Source organism: Camelus ferus, chromosome 33 (assembly GCF_009834535.1).
Source record: "Camelus ferus isolate YT-003-E chromosome 33, BCGSAC_Cfer_1.0, whole genome shotgun sequence".
NCBI classification, from domain to species: domain Eukaryota; kingdom Metazoa; phylum Chordata; class Mammalia; order Artiodactyla; family Camelidae; genus Camelus; species Camelus ferus.
The window spans coordinates 9,119,221-9,140,052 of NC_045728.1; the positions used below are offsets into that span (position 1 = coordinate 9,119,221).

Sequence of the window (20,832 nt, forward strand, 5' to 3'; positions counted from 1 at the left end):
AGCCCAGCTGCCAGTGTCCCATCCTCTTTCTGTATCCTGGAGGTTTGCCAGCAGAACACTCACCAGCCTTATCCCAACACCAATCCTACTTTCCATCTGTTCTGTCCTTGGTTGTCTAAGGAACAAGACCCCATCCTTCAACCTACTCAGTCTCTGAGCTTTGCTGCATTGTCTCACAGTCATCCTCTGCACTTCTTAAAAAAAAAAAAAAAAAAAAAAAAAAGCTTCTCTATCTTAAATTCTTTAACACTACTTTCCTAGTTTCCCCAACTCCATGGTTTCTCTTCTGTTTTCTTCTTCTACCACTGCCTAAGGTGTAAACTCCACTTCTTAGGCCTTGCCTTCTGCTTTTCAGCTTTTACACTAAGTGCCCTCAAGAGTATATCCAGACTTGTGGTTGCAATTACCACTGTAATAATGATTCACAAATCTCCACATTCTTCTTAATTCCTAATAGCTTCCTATGGGAAATTTCCACTTGAAGATTCTACCATTGTCTCTAACTTACTATGCCTAAACTCCCCATTTATGTTCATAGCATCACCATCCTTCCAGGCTCATTGGCTTCAACTTGAACACTTTCTTTCTCATGAAATGTATTCCTTCATTCATGTACTCATTCATTCATCCACTAATTTATTCACTCACTCACTCAATAAGCATTTACTAAATGCCTGTTCTGTGTCAGGTTCTGGGTGAGGTACTAAAGGTAACAGAAGTAAAGGATATATCCTGAATCTAACATTGATGATCCTCCATCCTTGAGGAATGACCCCTATCAACATTTTCTCTCACGGTTTCCACCACCACCAAGTGCTTTAGTCAAACTGATTTCCTGTGCTTCAGGCTAACATGTTCTTTCTTACCTCCATGTCTGTATCTTATCATTCTTCTTGCCCAGAATAATTTCCTTAATCTTTCTGCCAACTGTAATCAACATTTCCTTCAAGTCCCATCTATTTTCAAAATCTCAACATAATGCTCTTTTCCCCTTCTTTGAATTCCTATAGGATTTTGTGATTCAATTGTCCCCTCTTCCCATTGTGATCACAGGAAGTAGAAAGGCATGCCAGAGAATGTTTTGGTAATAGAAAAGCCATAGAATCCTTTAATGGAGTTGTCATAAGCAAGGGCATATTTTCTGGGTTAGGACACGATTAATTCAGCCATTTATTCGTTCACTTCTCAGCTCTGTGAAAAAAAGGCATGGGCTTCCAGAGGGTTTGAGACCAGTGCCAGGGAGCCGGTTCATGCTGATGGTTACTGTCAGGTCTGCACTGGCCTAGCCCTGCTGGTCTGTAGCCTAGTGTACAGCAAAGTGATTCAGGGGTGTGTGTGTGTGTGTATTCAGATGCTTTTCCATTGTAGGTTATTATAAAATATTGAATATAGTTCCCTGTGCCATACAGTAGGTCTTTGTTTATCTATTTTATATATAGTAGTGTGTATGTGTTAATCTCCCAAACTACTAATTTCTTTCTCCCCCTTCCCTTTTGGTAATCCTAAATTTGTTTTCTGTGTCTGTGAATCTGTTTTTGTTTTGTACATCAGTTGATTTGTATCATTATGTTAGATTCCACATGTAAGTGATATCATATGATATTTGTCGTTCTCTGACTTACTTCACTTAGTAATCTCTAGGTCAATCCATGTTGCTGTAAATGGCACTATTTCATTTTTATGGCTGAGTAATATTTCATTTTATATACATACCACATCTTTATTCATCTGTCGACAGGAATTTAGGTTGTTTCCATGTCATGGCTATTGTAAATAGTACTACTATGAACATTGGGGTGCATATATCTTTTCAAATTAGTGTTTTTTGTCTTTTCCAGATATATACCCAGGAGTGGGCTTGCTGTATCATATAGTAACTATTTTCAGTTTTTTTAAGGAACCTCCAAACTGTTCTCCGTGGTGGCTGCACCAGTTTGCAGTGTAGGATGGTTCCCTCTTCTCCACACCCTCATTTATTATTTGTAGACTTTTTGATAATGACCATTCTGACTGGTGTGAGGTGATATCTCATTATAGTTTTGATTTGCATTTCTCTAATAATTAGCGATGTTGAGCATCTTTTCATGTGCCTATTGGCCATCTGTATGTCTTCGTTGGAGAAATGTCTATCTAGGTCTTCTTCCCATTTTTTGATTGAGTTGTTTGTTTTTTTGATATTGAGCTGTAAGAGCTGTTTGTATATTCTGGAAATTAATCCCTTGTTGGTCACATCATTTGCAAATATTTTCTCCCATTCTGTAGGTTGCCTTTCCATTTTGTTTATGATTTCCTTTGCTGTGCAAAAGCTTTTAAGTTTAATTAGGTCCCATTTGTTTATTTTTGCTTTTATTTCCATTACTGCTAGGAGATGGATTCCAAAAAACTGCTGCAGTTGATGTCAAAGAATGTTCTGCCTATGTTTTCCTCTAGGAGTTTTAGAGTATCCAGTCTTACATTTAGGCATTTAATACATTTTGAGTTTATATTTGTATAATGTGTTAGAGAATGTTCTAATTTCAATGTTTTACATGTAGGTGTCCAGTGTTCCCAGCACCATTTATTGAAGAGAATGTCTTTTCTCCACTGTACAGTCCTCCTGCCTCCTTTGTTGTAGATTAATTGACCACAGTGCATGGGTTTATTTCTAGGCTCTGTATCCTGCTCCATTGTTTTTTTTGTCTGTTTTTTTTTTTGTGCCACTACTACACTGTTTTGATTATTACAGCTTAGTAGTATAGTCTGAAGTCAGGGAATGTGATTCCTCCAGCTCTGTTCTTCTTTCTCAAGATTATTTTGGCTATTTCGGGTCTTTTGTGTTTCCATACAAATGTTTGTATTTTTGTTCTAGTTCTGTGAAAGATGCCATTGGTATTTTGACAAGGATTGCATTAAATCTGTAGATTGCCTTGGGCAGTATGGTCATGTTAACAATATTGATTCTTCCAGTTCAAGAACACAATATATCTTTCCGTCTGTTTGTGTCATCTTCAATTTCTTTCATCAATGTATTATAGTTTTCAGAGTACAAGTCTTCTGCCTCCTTAGGTAGGTTTATTCCCAGTTATTTCATTCTTTTTGATGCAGTGGTAAATGGGATTGTTTCTTTAATTTCTCTTTCTGGTAGTGTGTTGTTAGTGTATAGAAATGCATGTATATCAATTTGGTATCCTACAACTTTATCAAATTCATTGATGAGCTCTAGTAGTTTTCTATGGATAGTATCATGACAGTTTTACTTTGTCCTTTCAAATTTGAATTCCTTATACTTCTTTTTCTTCTCTGACTGCTGTGGCTAGGATTCCCAAAACTATGTTGAATAAAAGTGGTCAGAGTGGGTGTCCTTGTCCTGTTCCTGATATTAGAGAGAATGCCTTCAGCTTTTCACCATTGAGTATGATGTTAGCTGTGGGCTTGTTATATATGGCCTTTATTATGTTGAGGTAGGTTCCTTCTTTGCCCACTTTCTGGAGAATATTTATCATAAACGGATGTTGAATTTTAACAAAAACTTTTTCTGTATCTATTGAGATGATCATATGGTTTTTATTCAGCAGTTTGTTAATGTGCATCATGATTGATTTGCAGAGAGTGGAAAACCCCAGCATCCCTGGGGTAAATCCCACTCGATCATGGTGTATGATCCTTTTAATGTGTTGTTGGGTTTGGTTTGCTGGTATTTTGTTGAGGATTTTTGCATCTATGTTCATCAGTAATATTGGCCAATAATTTTGTTTTTAGGGGGATGCTGTTGTCAGATTTTGGTATCAGGGTGATGTGGCCTCATAGAATGAGTTTAGAAGTGTTCCTTCCTCTGCAACTTTTTGGAATAGTTTCAGAAGGATAGCTGTTAACTCTTCTTTAAATGGTAGAATTTGCCTGTGAAGCCACGTGGCCCTGGACTTTTGCTTGCTGGGAGTTTTAAATTACTGATTCAGTTTCAGTATTGGTAACTGGTCTGTTCCTGTTTTCTTTGTTTTCCCCCTGGTTCAGTCTGGGGAGATTGTACCTTTCTAAGAATTTGTTTATTTCTTCTGGGTTGTCCATTTTATTGGCATAGAGTTGCTTGTAATAGAGTCTTACGATCATTTGTATTTCTGTGGTGTCAGTTATAACTTCTTTTTCATTTCTAATTTTATTGGCTTGGGCCCTGTCCCTTTTCTTCTTGGTAAGTCTGGCTAAAGGTTTACCAGTTTTATTTATGTTTTCAAAGAACCAGCTTTTAGTTTCATCAGTCTTTCCCTTTTCATGTTGTTTCTTTTCCATTTATTTCTGCTCTGATATTTCTAACTTTGGGTCTTGTTTGTTCTTTTTTTAGTTTCTTTTGGTGTAAGGTTAGGTTTTCTCATTTCCTGAGGTAAGCTTATATCACTATAAACTTCCCTCTTAGAACTGCTTTTGCTGTGCCCCCATAGGTTTTGGATCATTGTATTTTCATTGTCATTTGTCTGTAGAAATTTTTTTATTTTCTCTTTGATGTCTTCTATGATCCATTGATTGTTTAGTAGCGCATTGTTAGTAGTCTCCAAGTGTTTGTGGGTCTTGCCATCACCCCCCCCCCCCCCGTTTTTATGTGTGTAAAATACACATCTTGACCATTTTCCTTGAACATTTCAGCAGTATTAAGTACATTCATAGTGTTGTGCAACCACCATCCATCTCCAGAACTCTTGCAAAAATGAAACTCTATGGCCACTAAACAATAACTCCCATTCCTCTCTGCCCGCCAGCCCCTGGCATACCAGTCAGTATCTGCAAATCTCGAACTTCCAGTTTATAACTTCCCACTCATTTCCCCCCTGGTAACCATAAATTGGATTTCTAAGTCTGTGAGTATGTTTTTGTTTTGTAAATAAGTTCATTTGTCTTTTTTTTTAGATGCCACATATGAGTGTTATTGTGTGTGTGTTTTTTCTTTCTGGCTTGCGTCACTTAGAATGACATTCTCCAGGGCTAGTCATGTTGCTGCAAATGACATTATTTTATTACTTTTTATGGCTGAGTTTAATAGTCCATTGTATAAACATATTACAACTTCTTTATCCAGTCATCTGTTGATGGACTTTCAGGCTGCTTCCATGTCTTGGCTATTGTAAATAGTGCTGCTATGAAGTGAGAAACAAGATGATCCCTGTAAGAGAGATGGTGAGGAACCAGGAAAGGCACGTATTTCCTGAGTTGGAGAGATAAAGGTGAGTTTGGGAGAAGCCAAAGTAGGTAGAGGGAGTCTATAGGTTAAGGGTAGAGTGCAGGCCTAGCATGCAGGACGTCCTAAGTTCGAGGCCAGAAGAGCTGTGCTGGGTAAGCAAGAAGGACGTCTCTGGGATTCACTCCTTCCAGGTTATAGGAACACGGTGCTAGACGACCTCTGAGGCTCTGCCCAACTTGGGGCTTTATACCAGATCCTGTAGAGACAGAGATGAGGCCTGTACCTGCCCTGGTTGTACCTGTTTTATGGGGCTTGATTTGGCTTTGGCGTGGAAAGATTTCTCTTTGAACCCTGCCTCTGACCCTCACTAGCTGTGCGATCTTTAAATAGAAGGTAATAGTTCTTCCTTTTCTTTGCTGTTTGGAGGATTAAGTAGATTGATAAAGTAATGTAAGAGGAGGGATGAGGGAGAAAGAGGGGTAGGTCAGTTTAAGCTTTTCAAGAACAAGAACCATGAATAGAAATGAAGAAAATAGCAAAACAAAAAACAAAAACAAAACTTTACCCAAGGAGGGGTACCAAAGTTTAACTTGTAACTGCATGTAGTATACAATGCTTCACCCTTAGGCACATACAAGTCTTATAATTTTGTAGTACCTCCTCGTGGTCTTTGCTCTGTGTGAGCACATGGGGCTGCACTGCAACCAGATTTTCCATGAAACCTGTGTGAGGTCATTGAATGATAAAGGATCTTCTTGGCCCATGTTTCCCAGAGACCCTGGACAAATGGGAAATGAGGGTGCCCTAGATAATGGTGGGAGATGGAAGACCCATGGTCCACTGAGTCTGCCTCATAGACATAGACTGTGGGGGGGGGGGGGCAAGGAAGGGTGAGAAGATTACTTGGCCATGGTAAATTATTTTTATCCTCTAGAAAATGTATAGTTGCTACGTGTTTGTAAAACAAATATGGAGGATATGTAGAAAAACTTTTCTGTGATTTTCACTGTATTATCTGCCAATGACTAGATCCTGTCTGCACCCACTACTCTCCTTAACCAAATGCTGTCGAAGAGAGAAATGTCATGACCTTGAGGCAGTATCAAACACTAACCAACATCCTAATATGAAACCTGACATCTTTTAGATCTTAAAAGTCTTACCTCACCAACTATGCCATAAGCACTTGAAATCATGTCTTAATACAGTGCTGGTCTCAACAAATCATTACTTGAAGGGTTCACCAATAGTCCTCCCTCACCAAAACTATTCCATTATTTGTGTTTATGCTGTACAATTATCAGCCAACCATGGGAAATCAAAATAATTGGCTTTCAGTTGGCTAAACAGACTTGTTAACACACTGAATAATTATTCAGCAGTAAGTGAATCAGCCTAATTTGTTTCACTGTAGGTCACAGATAACACATCATGTTCCCATTATTTCAAGACATTGATATGAACAAGAGATAAAGTCAAACAAAGACAATGACTTTAGCACTAGAGGAAAGACAAGTTAATTTAAAGGCAAACCATTCAATCCAGCACTGTGTCAGCTCCTTAAGGGATAATGAACGTACAGTTGCCCTGCCCTCAAGGAGCTTCGAGTCAAATTGAAGATTCAAGACATACGTGGCCATTGGTAATGGTAATAATTAAAACACTATACATTCAAAACCAAAAGGTGTGGAATAAACCAGCCTTTCAGTTAGAAGGACTTCTTTTAAAAATAACGTTATTAAAACAGAAAAATGTATACCCCAAAATTAAAAATCATACATCATATACTAAAATGTCAACAGTCCTTATCTCTGAATGATTATATCTTCATGCAGCTCATTTTTGCACAAATAGGTATTTTCAGTAAAACAAGATCACACTGTAAGCTTATTTTTTATACTCGACAATATATTATGAACAAAATTGCAAATATTCTTACCAAATTGTAGATTATACAAAGCTAGGAAGCAGAGCCGTTTATAAAAGAATCATCATCTTGACAGATCTTACCAGAAGAGAACAAGGGCCAAAGGAACAAGATTAAATTTAACAGAGATACTTCTTAAGTCTTTAACTTAGACTGAAGGCCTCTCGGTCTTGGTTGACTGCAACTATGCTAGGACTCAGCAGTGTCACTGGCTTTCAAAATGCTAATGTAACCTAAGCTATTTCAGCAGAAGCATGGTACCCAATAATAGGAAGGAAAAGTGTGGTCTGACCATATCTTGAGTTCTACACTCCATTTTATGACCTGAGTTGGTCAAAAGGACAGTAAGCAAGATGAAATTTTGTCATGTGAGTCATAATTGCAAGAGCTAGGCGTGCTTAGCTAGAAAAGAAGAGACTTTAAGGCTGTGTGTGTGTGGAAATTCTTAACAACACGTATAAACACATACCCAAAGAGGAATAATGTGATATATTTTGTGTCACTTCAGAAGGCAAAAATAGTTGGACAACACTGAGATCATCCTCACAGCAAACATCTGAGCTGTCCAACAGTGAAACAGACTGTCTTCATAGTGGTGAGGTCCCCTTTCACTGAAAATACATAAGCAGAGGTATAGGAAGGTATGTTGTGGAGAGATTTCCTGCCATTGAACTTGAAGAATCCTGTGGTCCTTCCCATTCTAAGATTATGAGATACAGTAAAACAATTACTAAACTAAATAAATTTTACTCTTGATTTATATACACGTACAAGTATAGGACTGTATAAAATTATCTGGATTTTAAAATGTTTATATCTATCTTGGAAACTTTCTCTTAAAAATATATCGTGAGTTTAAATCTTAAAAAAAGTTCCTGATTACTTCTCTGTGATGTACTGGAGAAAGTGAATTCCAGCTGTGCCTCATATTAGCAGTAGGACCTTGAGAAATATGGTTAAAATATTTGAGTCTGATTACCCTTATTTTACAAATGAAGAAATAAGTGACAGTCAAAGGAGCATTGTGACGATTATGTGATTGTGATTTATGCGATCACAATGCTTGGCACATATTAGCTGCTTAATACATAGTAATTGGTGGTATTATCATTATTATTATACTTGCCTTTCCTGTCTCTTTCTCAGCATCCCCTCCCTTTCATTTCTTTCTCACCAATGTCTCTCCTTCCTCCCTAACTTTACCTTTCAAGGCACTGTCAGTTTATCTCTATGTCAGTATATACCTGTCCCATCGCCCTGTGATTCTGAGTAGGGTCTAAGGAAGATGAGACTGGCAAGGGTGTGCAAGCAACAGGATGTAAACAGAACAGGAGAGAGAAGTGACACAAGACAGAGCAGGAAGGGAGAGCAGGCCAGCTCTTTTCCCTCCTCCAGTTCCTCAGTCTCCTCCCCCACCCCGACCCTGCCCACTCCTCCAAAAGAACAAATACCAGAAGGAAGACCAGTGGAGGGAAAGATGCCATCAAAGGATGAGGAGTGGAAACACTGGCAGAAGCAGGATCTCACACTGGAAAGTCTCCGAAGGAAGTGAAAAGCCAGAGACAAACCACCAGGCCCAGAGTGGACGGAATGAAAAAGATAGTTGTCAAAAAGACAGCTAACACGTCTCAGAGAACTCTCATTTTCTGGGCCTTGGTGAGCTTTGCCTAAGCTTCAACTAAGTGGAAATCTAAGTAGCTGAGAAAGAAGCCGGTGGATAGGAACTGACATAATGGATTCTACTGACTCCCTGAGAGATACAAGGGACCTTCTTAAAAGCATAATATTTTACGTGACCATTTGTCAGGCTGCCTCTGAGTGAGTGAGCTTTGGGCGACGTACGTGGATTGGCTAATCTTAGTGGCTTGTTAAAAGTGCACCCTGCGTTGTGCTAGAAATCGGCTGGCTTTACTGAGCAGTCAGGGAGGGGAAAGAACATAGGCACCCACCCCCGTCTCCTTTCTCACTAGCTGAGTCCCCCACCGAAATCCAAGCCCTGCTTTCCTCTCCCCTCCACTTGCCGCTCCACACCATCGCTTTCTCCGTCAGCGCCCTTGTGTGAAGGAACTAAATCACTCTTCTCTTCCTTCTCTCACGGGGCCATCCAGGCGTTTACCCAATGGACACCACTCCCTGTTAAAAGCCCTCACTTCACCCAGATTGTCCTCCCATTGATAGACCTTCAGCTCTATGAACTGGCATCTTCCACCTCTGTGATCAGTGCTGGGCGCTCCCCTTAGGCCCCAGTCCAAAGTGATCTCCACCCCCCTCCACTCCTTATTGTCTTCACCAAGTCTTTAGTGGCCTTGGAGCTTGCTAGGAAACCCAGATGCAAAGGCCCAAACTCAGAATTTCCAGGAACAGAGCCTGAGAATCTATCTTTTCCCAAGCCCACAGCTGAGTCTGATGTACAACATTACCTGTGAACCATTGGGCTCTGTGCTATTATTTAGGACTTACTATCAAGTGCCATGTATTGGATGTTAATTTTTCATGAGTTGGCTCTAGCCTCCAGAAGAAAACCATGACGTCCTAAACTGGCACCATCACTCTTTTCCCTTGCTATTTCTCTTCCCTGGCACAGGAAGAGGTGCTCAGAAAATGTCTTTAGATGATACGATAAATTGGGTTTTGTCAACTTTATAGGATGACGGGTTAAGGCGGTGCTGCTTTTACATGACTCCATCTTAGTAAAGTTGCAGAGCCTCCCCGTCTCTAAGCACTCAGCCCTGAAAGAGTTACTGGTGGGACTGGAATTCTGAGAAATTTCCCAGCCAGCTTTCCCTGCCCCGGCTGTCCACACCCCCCCACCATGTCCAATACCATGATGGTAGTGCTCCCTCACTCCCAGCAGCAACTTACTCCTCACGCTTGTGACACCACCTCCGTGAAACAATTTCTTAAGTTCTCATTGAAGTCCTCCATCCTCTCCTGATACTTCACCCTGTAAGAGAAGAGAAGTCTAGAGCAGAAGAAAAAGGCAATGTGACCATTGGGATGGGTATAAAAGATCTAGAAGCATATAAGCAGCTGCCTTTGATTGGAAACTTACAGATACATCTCCAGTGACATAACTGAAGTGGCTGGTCATGTAAACCCATGAAGAAAAAGGACTGAAAAGAATAATTCTGGGGTCATCTTCAGATACAGCTTCATTTCGTGGATGGGAGTTAAATGACTTCAAGGTAAATTCCGCATGCGTAATGGGAGCCTCAGAGTCTGAAATGACAATGTTAGACATGTTTTTTTGGTGAGAACGTAAGATTGATTGTGTAGAAAGTTTTTTTTTTTTTTGACTCAAAATGACCTAGGTCTGTGACTCACACTTTCTCTTGGACTGTGGCCTCAAGTAAAGAAGAACAATTCCATGCAAGTCCATCTGCACCTGAGAGAGAGTGAAGCTGCAAAAATGCCGAGTTTTTTGTTTACTTTCCTGGCATTTATTATTTTTCAGTAAGCAGACGTGCTGGGGGCTATTTGCTATTAAAATAGTTTCAATATACCAATGCCTACCAGTTGACGCAGAAGCTCACTTCTCAGATCCAGGTGAACTGCTGACTGTGAATACATACCAGTTCAAATCCTACTCACCCTTCAAGATTCAATGTTAGCTTTTTCAAGATGGAGTCAATTCTGACAAATCTGAACACATTCTCTCTTTTCAATCTCTCTTCCAAACCTTGAAATAAAGGCCTGTCAATTTGCTTGCTCTTTCCTGCACCTAATTTGCCATTTCTGCCTCCAGTTCCATAGACCCTCTTCTCCCCACCTCTGTCCCTCTCTCAAGTCTACCTGCATTTCAAGGCTTGGTTTGGGCAACGTCTCTGTGACGGGGGTTTCTCCAGCAACTTGTCCTCCAACTGCTCCCCTCAGTCCTTCAAACGCCACAGCACTGAGTCTGCTACACTGTTCTTCATTTCTAGGTGTTTGTCTCTTCAGAGTGACCTCAAATGTATCTGGATTTTGCGAGCAGACAGATATCCCTTCCCCTTTTAGTAGTTTTATGACCTTGAGCAAACTATGCCTCAGTCTCCACTCTATAAAATGGGGATAATAGAACAGCATCTTCACAGAGTTTGAGTGAAGGTGGGTTAAAGTCACCGTTGGTTCAGTGTTAGATATTATCACCATTATCAGTGTCTCTGCAGGGATGCCTGGCTCACTGGCAGAGGAGATGGCCTCATGGTGCACAATGAAGCCCCTGACTGTGGTCTCCAGCATCTGATCTAATCTGTGATCTCTCTGTAACCTTCTCAAAGCTCCTAGCGAAAGAAAACATTTCCATACATACATACATACCAACTCACACACCTTCTTATTTGTATATAAGGTAGGCACCCATATACATCTTTCTACTTTCCAAAATTAAATTTTTCAATGAAGTCATCAAACAAAATGAAACTGGCTGGCTGATGAGCACATCCCTTTGGTAACTCTCTGCACCTACTGGAAGTGCCACCTGGGCAGGAGATTTTTATCACTCTACTGATCCGTCACATGGGAACCGGGAATTAGTTACCCAGAGCTAGCTTTACTTGGAAGCAGCCTGGGAGCGGCGTTGGGAGGAGTAGGGGTCTCTGTCCACAACACCTCCCTCGTCTGCCTGTGGAGGCGCTCCCACTACTGCAGCTGGAGATTTACTGCTCTGGGACATGCCTGTAAGTATCTTTATTAGAGAGGACCCACCTGCAGTCTGGTTATGGACTCACTTGTGTCCCTGCAAAATTCACACGTTAACACCCTAACCCCTAGTATGACTGTATTTGGAGATGAGGGATTTAGGGCGGTAATTTAAGTTAAATGAAGTCAGAGTGGGGCCCTAATCCAATATGATTAGTATCTTCTATAAGAAGAGACAGACTCCAGGGATGCCTGTGCACAGAGAAAATTTAGCTACATGAAGACACTGCAAGAAGGTGACCTTCTGCAGCTAAGGAGGGGCCCCAGGAGACACCCACCCTGCCAGCACCTTGATCTTGGACTTCCAGCTTCCAGAACCGTGAAAAAACCAGTTTCTCTTGTTTGAGCTACCCTGTCTGTAGTAATTTGTTATGGAAGCCCTAGATGACTAGTAGAGGTGCAAATCCTGCAAATGATAAATTCTCCATATTAACATTAATGTCTTCAAATAGACCAAATGGGTGAGACACCCCCCCCCCCCCCGATGATCACAAAGGGGAGCAGAAGACAGCGCTGGAACTCAAAACAGACCAGTTTAGCTGGAAGAAGAGGTACTGAGAGTAGATAGGGAAGAACGTCTCAGCCTAGAGTGCTGCCAAGGGAGGACAGGTGAGGACCCGATGCAGGAGGACCCGAGGAGGACCAGCTGCCCTGGGCCGCTCCTGCTTGGTGTCGCTGTGCAGTGTTGCAGTGAGAGGGTCATAGGTGGTAGATCCATATACCCACTTCCCTTCCAGCTTACCCTGGCTGTGGCAATGTGGTACCAAGGGACTAGAACCCCACTGGCTGCTTCCCCCTCACTGTGACTCTTGCCTCACCGAGTTCTCATTATCAAAGCCCGATTTCCTGGAACTGGTTCTGATCTGATTCATGAGCTACACTTACTTAAGCTGCATATTTGAAATAATTAACTATGGTGATTGGAAGTGTTGTATTGGAATTCGTTGGGCTGTCTCAGCTCTCTCGGAGCCATCTCTCTGCAGTTTCTCAACATGTTAAGAAAAATATAGACAGCAGTCAGATGATGGGTCAGGGCTCGAAGGAGTCAGGACTCAGCACAGGGCTCAAAATTTTTTTTAACCGTTTTCATTCTACCTCTGCATTCCCAGGCATCTAAACAGCACCCAAGTACCTCTGCCATGGAACAGCTGAATGGTTCTGGTCTGGCAGTGCAGAAACCTGAGTTCAAGACTTATCGATGGAAATGACTTTAAGTTGATTGTTTTTTAACACTGTAAGTTGCCAGCCTTGCAGGTCTATGTTTCTTTATGATAAAGTATGACAACTTTTAGGCGGTGAGGTTTTCAGAGACACCAGAGTCTAGAAATCTGTATTATAATCCTTGCGCGTCCTCACTAGCCTTGTGGCCTTTGGCATCCGTGACACTTTCCTATCTAGGTCTCAGTTTCCTTGTCTGTGAATAACAGGGATAAACTTTACCATCTATAAAATTCCTTCCCATTCCAGAATTCTACGACGCTATGGGGGAAAGAAATGTTGAGGGCGAAATCAGGTTACATGCGTGCGCGTGCGCACTACCCCAGCGCAATTAACAGCCGCGAAGCATGTTCGCTGAAACAGGGCGATGGTTCTTGCTCGGTCTGTTTGACTGCAGGCAGCACTCCCTCCTTGCTACAGCACCTCCACCCACACACTCAGTAATGCCAGCCAACGAAATGTGTGACCTTTGGTTAACAGTGAAAATATACACATGGACTGGAGAAAAGCCCACTCGAGGGGAGTTACCTGGAGGAGGTAGGCTTTAAATTATGTATGCCAGGAAAAAAGGAAAGAAACCACCCCATTTGCCCCTCTGGCTGCCCTGAAATGCCGGGCAGCGCACAGTCACCCTGAGGAACTCACCGGGCAGCAGGCTGCGTTCACCGCTGCAGAACCGTCGTCCTCTGACACACTTTGGCGCTGGGATACAGCGCACATGCCCCTCCTGAATTACGGTCAACGGAACACGGCATCCGCTGCCGATTAAATAAAAATCTACCAGGTGAAAGCCAAATGTGATAAACTCTCCAACTAATAAGAGGATTTGGAAGAGTATATTAAAATGGGGGGATAAAAAGCCCAGCAAAAACAAGGCAGGTATTGAAATTTACTATGTGGGGCCTTTAATTAAGGACCATCTCCTTAAATTACATTCATTTCTCTTACCCCTTTCAGGGCCATCCGGGGTGAATAATATGTTTGTTCCTGGCTGAAGAGGTGCCAAGTTGAAAAGTAGTTTTTGGTTAATAAAACTGATCTGAGCTATCAGCCAGAAATCCTGTCTCCCTGCAGAGACCAGGAGAAACTGATTTACCCCTGATCTTCAAGCACAACAGTACCTACAAATCCACTGCAGCTTTCATTTTAAAGGATATGTGAGGCAAGTGAGAAATAAGAGTAAATGACATTTAGATCTACTTTTCGGTTACCTGAGCCTTCTCCTGCCCGACCTAACATTGTGCTAACACGCCTGTCTCACTGCTGTCTGGTGTGGCCAGTACACAGCTGCCAGACAAAGCATTCTAGAAACAAATCGTTTTTCTTTCCTACACAAGAACTAGCAATGGCTTCTTATTGTCTGTAAGAAAAAAGAAGAAATCTCACTCAACACTGACAGGACCTTGAACAATCAATTGCTTTATCTCCCTGTCTTTGTCTCCCTTCTCCTAAGCTCAGCCCCCAAGACATGGAAACAACCTAAGAAGCTGTGGTATATTTATACAATGGAATACTACTCAGCCATAAAAAATAATAAAATGCCATTTGCAGCAACATGGATGGACTTGGAGAATCTCATTCTAAGTGAAATATAAGCCAGGAAGAGAAAGAAAAATACCATATCATATCACTCATATGTGGAATCTAAAAAAGAAAAAAGAGGACACCAATGGACTCATCTACAAAACAGAAACAGACTTGCAGATGTAGTAAACAATCTTATGGTTACCAGGGGACAAGGGGTGGGAAGGGATAAATTTGGGAGTTTGAGATTTGCAAATGATAACCACTGTGTATAAAAATAGATTAAAAAACAATTTTTGTCCTGCATAGCACAGGGAACTATATACTCAATATCTTGTAATACTTTTAATGAAAAAGAATATAAAAATGAATATATGTATAGATATGCATGACTGACACATTATGCTGCACACCAGAAACTGACACATTGTAACTGACTATACTTAAGTAATAAACAAATAAACCACCAGGGCCCATATCCCCAAAGCTTTCCAAAGGGAGCAGGCTGCCTGGATAACTTAGTAACGCCTCCTTTTGGTGTCCACCTGAGGAGCAATGGTCCTCCCATGCTGTTGCTTCTTTTCACTTCTCTATCTGGCTTAATTTGGGGGGAGCCAAGTAGGTCAGCGACACATGGCAAAAACGGAGTCGTGATGAAAAGACATGTTCACGGCCACACACAGCCCCCTTCCCCGAGTCTACCTCTAGAGTAGAAAACAGCTCAACATTAAATATTAACGAAGTGAACTTGCTCAGTGCTACAATCACCCACAGCACAGTTTCTAAAACACACTTGCCTGTTCCCAAGCCTTCTAATCAATGAGAGGAGGTTAGGACCGCGTGGCATTGGAGACAGCGCTAACAAGCTTGTTTTAAAGGAGTTCAAGAAGCATGGTGATCGGAGCAAGTGAGGAACACTGAGGGTGAAGACAGTGTATTCAGTACACAGAGGCAGCTGGGCCAGGGAGGGAGAGAGAAGTTAGGGGAGTAAACTTGACCTCCTGGGGGACTGGTGCCTTTCTCCAGAAGTACAACCTCATCAGACTCTTTACAGTCTCTTATTTGGACAGAACAGGTGTGGGGACACCTGCGTTTTAGCTTTGGTTCCTCCAACCCTCTAGCTGGCAGAGGTCCTGAGGTGGGGAGAGAGGTGGGGATAGGAGCAGGGTCCTGAGCTGGCCGTTACACCCACGCAGGGAGGAGAGAAACAGCCACCCCCCCCCCCCCGCCCCGGCTTCTGTGCCGTGGGGGAGGAAGGCGAAAGACCTGGAAGTTAATTCATGGTGACCACTTTGGGAAGAGCCTCAGCATATGATCTTGACAAGACTTCAGAATACTTTCAATGGCTTTGAGAGGAGAATGGCAGAAAAGTTAACTTCCTTTTTGATCCTTTTATCAAGAGTAAATAAAGGTCAACTTGGCAGGTTCTCTATAGCAAGTCCCCCTTCCTGAGACCCAGAGATCAAGTTTGTGATTGAGAGAATTCAATAAACACGAGGAAATGTGACCCATTTGGGAACAAAGGTCCCCATGGGCTCCTCTCCAAAGCGAACCTGACTCTAGCCTGAAACTGTCATAAGCCTCGGCCAGGGGAATGGTCTTAGCTCCCCAAGCAGGTGAGCCTGTCCTGACCCCAGGACCGCAGTGCGTTTCCCTTTCAGAGACACTGCCCTGGGCAGGAAGACGAGAAGACAGATACAGCACCTGATGAACGGGCAGAGTGAGGCTGGCTGGCCTTCCAAACTAGGTTCTCCCAGCATCCCTGTAAACTGTCCAGATTGTCTTAAGGTGGGATAACAACATGGCCCTTACCTTACTCACGGGCTCAGTGTCAAGGTGCCAGCATTTCACCTGCCGTCCAGCTAAGCGGCTGTGTGAGGGGTCTCGCCCGCAGTCCCAGGTGGCCTAGGATCAGACAGGCTACCCAGGGTTTCCACTTGGCAGGTTGCCTGAAAAAGGAAGTAAACTTTTTATTCAAATAGCTAATGGCCTCTAAAAAGATGAACTAGCTATTTCTAATAAAAGCTTTCCAAAAAATCTTTTAAATTTGATCCTCTGTGTGTGTGTTACCTAGTCAAAAATAGTTATTTCCATTTTGAAAATCTAAGCAACAATTTGGGAACTTTTCCACTCATTTTTAATGTAGTACTGTAATATCAAGGCTTATCTTTATGCATCTGTCTTGATTAAATTGACCCTTTGTAATTTATTAGCACTCTCTTACTTCATAATCAATAACCTTCCCCGAACATTCGTACACCCGGGGGCCCTACTGCCCAGCTGGTGGAACGTCCCTTCCATTTTTCAGTCCACGTCTTTACCTGTTCCCAAAACAGTCTCTTCCCAGCTTCCCTCCACAGAGAGAGGGAAAAGCTTGCTTGCGGTCTTGTCACTTTCTCATTCTCGTGTCCTGCTTCCTCATATATTACACTCAATTCAGTTTAATTCAGCCAACGTTTATTGAGCCCCCCTCCCCCAAGTGTGTGCCGGGAACTTCCCTGGCTCCTGGGGCTACAGAAGTGCATAAAGAGCAGCCCCTGCCCTCAGGGGCTTCTAGTTCAGTAGAGGAAGACACCCATCACAGACCTTTTGTCCAGCGGAAAGGGCTATTAAGAGGTCATTTACAATAAATCCCTTCATTCTACAGAAGCTGTGACTAAGATCCAACAGAGTAAAGTGATTTCCCCGAGTCCCGCCTTCCCAGCGACCGAGAAGGACTGGAGTTTAGATCCTGCAGTTCAGAGTCTACTAGGCTTTGCTCCAGCAGGTACTGGTCGGGGAACGAAAACAAGAACAGAACTTCTCTGTGCTGCTCTATCCAGGGAGGAGAGAGATGTGAGACCAATCTCCATTCCATGGCTCTGATAATTAGGATTAATCACTAAAAAAGTGATTTTAAAGTACACAAATGTTAAAATTCAGTATTTTATAACCTAAAAATTTATATTGGACATTTAGAAACTTTGAAGCAATTAGACCGAGGCAAATATTTAATCTACTAATCCCACTCTTTCCTGCCTCCTAATCCTCTTCATGTGCTTTTAAAGTTGAATGTTGGCTCTAAATGATCCAGTCAGATCCAATCTTACGTTCATTTTTTTTTTCATGGAGGTACTGGGGATTGAACCCAGGACCTCATGCATGCTATGCATGCACTCTACCACTGAGCTATACCCCTCCAGTCTTTTCTTTTTTATGGTTTGAAAAGATTACAGATGACTTACTTAGACTGCCAAGATTATAAATGACTTACTTTTTACTTTTACTTAGTTTTATTGGGGTAGAGCTGATATACAAAACACTGCACATATTTAATGTACACAATTTGATGAGTTTGGTCACATGCCCCAAAGTGCCTGTGAAACCATCACCATATCCATCATCTCCAAAAGTTTCCTTGTGTCTCTTTGTTTGTTTTTTGTGGTAAGAACACTTGATATGAGATCTGCTCTCTTACTCAGAGCTTTAAGTGGACAACACAGTGTTCTTAACTCCAGGCATCATGTTGTCTATCTCCAGAGCATATTCATCTTGTGCAACTGGAATATGATACCAACTGAATAATTATTTCCCATTTCCCCCATCCCTTAGCCCCCGGCCACCACCATTCTGCCTTCTGCTTCTGTGAGTTTCACTATTTTAGGGACCTCACATCAGTGACACCATGCTCACTCTGTAACCGGCTTTTTTCCCTTAGCATGATGTCCCCCAGGCTCATCTGTGTTGTTGAAAATGGCAGGATTTCCTTTTTTAAAAGGCTGAATAATATTCCATTGTGTATATATATATATATACACCCATAACTTCTTGAGCCATTCATCTGAGTTGTTTCTGTGTCTTAGCTATTGTGACTAGTGCTGTGATGAACAGGGGAGTGCAGAGAACTCTTCAAGATCCTGATTTCACGTTATAAACTGACTATACTTTAATAAAAATATATATATACCAAAAAAAATCCTGGTTTCAATCTTGGGGGGCATGTACCCAAAAGTGGGATTGCCAGATCCTATGGTAGTTCTATTTTTAATTATTTAGGGAACTTCCATACTGTTCTCATAGTAGCTGGACTACTTACATTCCTACCAACAGTGTTAAAGGGTTCCAATCTCCCCGCATTCTCACCGACACGTGTTACCTTCTGCTTTTTGACTGCCTCATCCCCTGGACATGTCTTCCTCTTTTCTGCACGCTATTTCCAGAGGGTTCCTAAGGGAAACCTGGCTAGCCTGTGATTCCTCCCACATATTCAGCGCACTGAGGACAGAACCATCTCTTCTGTTCCCTGTTTGTCTTCTACCATAGCCACTCCTTTATGTGGTGCCCTTTCCTGAAAGATCCAGGCTTTTAACCAGGCTGGAATTTTCAAGCACAAGCAGCCAGCCAGCCTTGGCCTCTCTGGAGGGATTTCTTCTGCTGACCCCTCTCATGCGTTTGTGTTTAGAAGCACCTCACCCCAGTAGCCCAGGGGCGATCTCAGAATTTATGAAACACCCTTCAGGGACTTGTTTAAAACCTTTTGTGTCCATAAATTCAGAGCAAATAATAGCCTATTCCATAAATGTCATGAGGCCTTAGAGATGATCTCATCCAATTACAGACGAGACATCGAAGGCTCAGGGAGGCGAAATAAATTGCTCAAATGTATATAGTTACTTGGTGACAGAACCAAGCTTGGAATTCAAGTTTCATGAAACCCACTGCAGTGCCTCATCCAATAAAGCATATTTCCATTCAAATTAGAAATCTTTAAGAGTAATAAATTAGTAATGAATATTCACTGAGAGCTAGGAGGCAAGAGGCTTCATGCTAGGTGCTGTGGGGGATACAAAAATGAATAAGATGAACTTCCATCCTCTAGGGGCTCACAGCCAAGGAGAAGAGAGAGACGGCTCTGTACTTCAAGGCAGCTTTTGGAAAACTGCAATAGAGATTAGACACTAAAAGCCTGGAAGAGACGAGAATGGGGCTAATGTTGACTCTAGAGATTTAAGAAACCTAGTGGAGGTTTGTTTTGAGCTGAGCCTTGAAAGATGAGTTAGACTCATGACAGAGGCCATGGAGATGGAGAGCAGGCTAGAACAGCAGGACACAGCTGGAGAGGCAGGTGGGTTTCCGAGCTCCCTTCTGATTTCACTAGTTCATTTGGGAAGGTGGCATCTGCATGTCTCGTGACTGGGTGCAAGGTTTGGCACTTGGGGCTGGGCTCAGGAGGCTAGCCTCTGATCCACATCCAGTAGTAGCACAACAGTTTACTGACTGGTCAGAAACCTAGACTGTCTGGGTTCCTATCTCTTCCCCATCACTTCCGAGCAGTATGACTTTGTGCAGGTTATTTAAGCTTTCTCTGCCTCCATTTCCTCGTCTGCAAAATGGACGTTATAACACTGTCTATCTCATACATTTGTTGTGAGAATTAAATTAGTTAATATAAGTAAAGTGCTTAGGACAATGTCTGAGACATGGTAAATGCTAGATAAATGTTCGTTAAAACAGCCCTGTCTGACTCAACACAGTAGGTTCTTTCCAATCAAAGACTCTGCAGAGGCAGAGGACAGTAGTGAAGGGTTCCTAGTTGGTTACTCAAATAAGGAGAGAAGTGTCTTTGTACCAAATTGTGTGATAAATTCATGAAAAAAGAAGCTTGGGGAGAGTGTTCATTACCGTTGCCCCGATACCCTGACTCACCTCTGCCTGCAGATCCCAGGCACCTGTGGTGACCCCATGTGATGCTCCTCACCCCGAGATGATAGGTTTGGCCTTACCCGGAAGCATAGTCTGTTCTTGATAATGCACTGAAGTCACATGGGAGCTTGATTCTCCACGGCTCAGAATAGATCCTGACCTCGCTGTGGGCTCCCTGCACTAATGGTTTTGTGTATTCCAGACCGCATTACTGCCAGGAATCGATTTTTCAGCTCTTTAAAAACAGTCTATTTTGGTCATCTTTCCTCCACTCTTAGAGATGTATTTATTTCCCAGAACGTGTAGTGACTCCTAGACAAATAAATTCTGATTACTGAAATGGAAGCAATCTCTTGCCCAGTTGTCAGGAAAGCTAAGAGGTTTTCCTTGGGAAATTCTTCTGCAGGTCAAAGCAGAGGAAATTCATTTCTCTAATGCAGAGTCCCAAACTGAAACAAACAGTGTAACATCCAACTGAGATTCAGAAACTTCTGTAAAAGCTCAGGTATGTAGAACTCAACAATTTATATAGTGGTGCAATCCAATATGGTAACCACTAGCTGCATATGTCTATTAAAGACTTGAAATGTGGCTGATGTGACTAAGAAATTCAGCTTTATGTAACTTTAACCAACTTAAAAACCACTACTTTTGT

The 20,832-nt window shown here is 42.1% G+C and overlaps 2 long non-coding RNA genes across 2 annotated transcripts; one reads left to right on the forward strand and one right to left on the reverse strand.

Annotated features, from left to right (window-relative positions):
* Window positions 1-386: 386 nt before the first annotated feature.
* LOC116661161 lies at window positions 387-12,873 on the forward strand. Its single transcript, XR_004316934.1, has 3 exons — window positions 387-396; window positions 1,190-1,193; window positions 12,771-12,873. It is a non-coding gene; the product is annotated as an uncharacterized LOC116661161 (long non-coding RNA).
* On the reverse strand, window positions 5,035-13,864 carry LOC116661158. Its single transcript, XR_004316931.1, has 3 exons — window positions 13,617-13,864; window positions 10,126-10,292; window positions 5,035-10,017 (listed from the first exon to the last, which is right to left on the reverse strand). It is a non-coding gene; the product is annotated as an uncharacterized LOC116661158 (long non-coding RNA).
* Between the last annotated feature and the right edge of the window lie 6,968 nt (window positions 13,865-20,832).